Source organism: Penaeus monodon, unplaced genomic scaffold, assembly GCF_015228065.2.
Source record: "Penaeus monodon isolate SGIC_2016 unplaced genomic scaffold, NSTDA_Pmon_1 PmonScaffold_1086, whole genome shotgun sequence".
NCBI lineage: Eukaryota > Metazoa > Arthropoda > Malacostraca > Decapoda > Penaeidae > Penaeus > Penaeus monodon.
The window spans coordinates 30,001-33,109 of NW_023639559.1; the positions used below are offsets into that span (position 1 = coordinate 30,001).

Consider the following 3,109-nt stretch of genomic DNA (forward strand, 5'->3'; position numbering starts at 1 on the left):
TTTACTTTTTCAGACTTAAAGCAGTATGGACTGTTTAATATTCCAACTTCACATTTTATAACACATTATATATATATAATATAATAATTTTATATATAATATATATATTATATTCATATATATGAATATTTATAATATATATCTCTGACTTTCATTTCATTTTTACAGTGCCCCGCTGGAAACACACCATTTCGAACGTAAATCCTCGGAATCTGCTGTCACTGTGCCTGATGTGCCTAGTTTCGCAACTCTCTTTGAGAAGACCAAAGAAGCCTTAGCGGGTGCAAAATCCCGGGCTTACAGATTTCGAGAGTGCAACTGGGATTCCTAATCGATTCCTTCTCCCTAAGGGTAATGAACAGGGTCTGGAAAATTTGACCTTGTTGTAGCCGTGACTGATGGCGCAGCCGATGCAGCAGTGGATGGCCTCCACGAAAATACCGAATTCAATCACTACGGTTCCCATGGAAAGTACCCCCGACAATCGCCCACATGGCTACCCTCTGGATCGCAAGGTTCCCGATGAACGTGTATTCGAAGATCTGCCCAAACTTCGGTCACATCCAAGTTAAGGTCTTCATCATGGCGAATTATCCAACATCAATAGGAAGCTCTATTTTATCTACAATACTCCTTTATACATACCGTCACGGTGTTCCCAAACAAAATTATGGGAAATTGATTTTGCTTGTTTTAATAAGGAGACATGTTTTTCTTAAAAAAGGCAAATGAAAAAAATCGTAATCGAGACATTTCCTTTTCCCGAGCTTTTAGTAAGCCTATGAAAATGTATCAAAGGTTAAGCAATAGAAGCTACACAGTGGTTGTCTACCTTTTTTTCAATTATTTTGATAAACCATAATGACAAAAAGAAATTTAAATAGATGTATTTAATTATTCATTTGTGCGACATCTTTTAAAAACGTTATTTTTATTTTTTTTTTTTTTAATCCTAAAAAATAAATTCAACAAACATCTCACGACTAGGAAAAAGCTATACACATTTGAAGTAAATTTTTTTGATTTATTTATTTGTAAACATCATTAACCTTTTTTTTATTCCAAATGTAAAAATTTAAAAACATCATCTCACGACTAAAACCCTGCCATACACTGACAAAATTTGGGTTTTTTTCCAAATTTACCTAAAGGCAAGTATTCGTATATCCAAAAAAAAAGACGGGATTCAAAGAAGAGAAATAGAGCCGGTGAGAAGTTGATAGAGTTTGAGTAGAATCCCATGATTTTTGCTTTGGTGGTAATCTTTTCTTTTTCCCCTTTTCAATTTTTTTTTTTGTTTTATTAGTCCTTCAACTACGGGAGGGGAGATGCCCCTTTTTTTATTGTCGAAGTTCATGTGGTACCCTTTTTTTTTATATTTTCCACGAGAAGGGGGGATGCCATTTTTCATTGTTTGTTCTATGGTGGTACCTTTTGGTGAGGGGAAATTGTAATAAAATACAATAATTGGTGGACATCTAAAAACAAAATCTCGAAATACTTTTATGCAATGGATTTTTAAGAATTAAAAAAAAAAATATATACGAAAAATAAAACACTTTTAAAATAATAAGCATGTCAAAAAAAGGATATTTGTAAAACAGATTTACTACAAAACTCTTTCATTTGGCAGACTGAGGGAGGGTGTGCCCGTGGTTTCACCATACAGTCTCTGGTCGTTTTCACAGCTTGATAACACAGCCCTAGTTGTCGAGGGGGAGTTTTTAAAAAGGTGAAACACTCAAACACACACGGTCCTTTGGCGTAGCCTGGGGGCAAGGCAGAATTCCATCCCCCGGGGGAATATTGCGGGCCCACTGATCAGTTGAGGGCTCACTAAACGGTAATCAGGCTTTGCATCACTTTTGGTCGTAGGCTTGGATACTGCGAAAAGGGGAAAAGGGAAAAAGTTCATCGGAATCTTGCTAAGGGGGTTAAAGGGCCTTTTTTTGGAAAATATTTTTCGCCCTGCCTACCAACCCCTGAGAAAGCTAACCGAAATGTTGCAGTCCATTCAGTGGATGGCGGTCATCTCAGTCATTTTGGGTTTGGAATATTGGCTGAATTTTTTGAGCGTTGATCACGTGACCCCCCAAGTCTTATCACAAACCTATGCTGGCCCCCCCTCAGCAAAAAACCCTACTACCATAATGGAGGTTAGGAGGTTTTTACAAGTTGAAGTGGGGGAAAAGCCGCGGCATATGGATATCCGTGCTAAATTTCTAAAGGCGGGGTGTGGTCCTTGGCTCGGGGTTTCATGCAGTTTGACAAAAGTCGGGCGTCTGGACCATTCCCCAGAGCTGTTAAAGGGCGGGTTTCCCTCTCTCAAAGGGGCCCCCCCAAAGGGAAGCCCCCTTTGCCGGGGGGGGGCTTGAGGTCCCAATGACGGTGACCGGGGACCAAAGGGCTCCCCATACTGGAGGGGTCACCAGGAGGGATGAGACAAAAAGGGTTTCCCGGGTGCACCAAGGCCCTATAGAGGGGAGGTGTACCCCCCCCGGTTCATTCCATTTTGGGCCCCAGGAGAATTTCCCCCAGGGGGTTTTTGCCGTGCGTGGCATCCCGTATTCCAGGAGACGGAGTCCTGGGGGTTTTGACGATGCTCCCCTGCTGCCCCCTGCAGCTAGCAACACCCCTCTTTGGCCCTTTATTCTGGTTAGACGGGTGGCTTGATCAAGGCCCGGTAAACCCAATGGGCTGGTCAAATATGGCTAGGGTCCAAGCAGGCATTTTCCCCTCGGAGCGCATAGGCCCCCGCGACTCCCATCAGTACGTAATAGTGGCTGCATATATTTCCCTTTCCCCCTTGGCTTTTTGGGAGATTTTGACCCCAAAACATGCTTCCCCTCGTTGGCCCATGGTGGGGGGGGGGGTGAGGAAATGAAAAATTCAAATTTTATGAGTACTAAAAATTTACAAAGACTAGTTCTCTCCCTGACAACCCCCAAACCCCTCGCCATTCTCTCGGGAAAAATCACACGTTGTCACTCTGGAACCTTTCCAGCTTCCAAAGGAAAGAAGGGGGAAATCGAAGGGTTTCCCCGGTTCCCAAACCTTAAAAGGGAAATCCTCCTCAATCCCTAAGGAGATCACCGGGTAATATAAAAGT

The 3,109-nt window shown here is 42.2% G+C and overlaps 1 pseudogene across 1 annotated transcript in view; it reads left to right on the plus strand.

The window, feature by feature from the left end:
- The window catches only part of LOC119568799, a 12,101-nt pseudogene extending 11,770 nt beyond the window's left edge, over window positions 1-331 (plus strand). The window contains exons 5-6 of the transcript XR_005228162.1: window positions 14-23; window positions 169-331. The product of XR_005228162.1 is annotated as a hemocyanin C chain-like (transcript). The remainder of the gene's footprint in view (window positions 1-13; window positions 24-168) is intronic.
- Window positions 332-3,109: the final 2,778 nt, after the last annotated feature.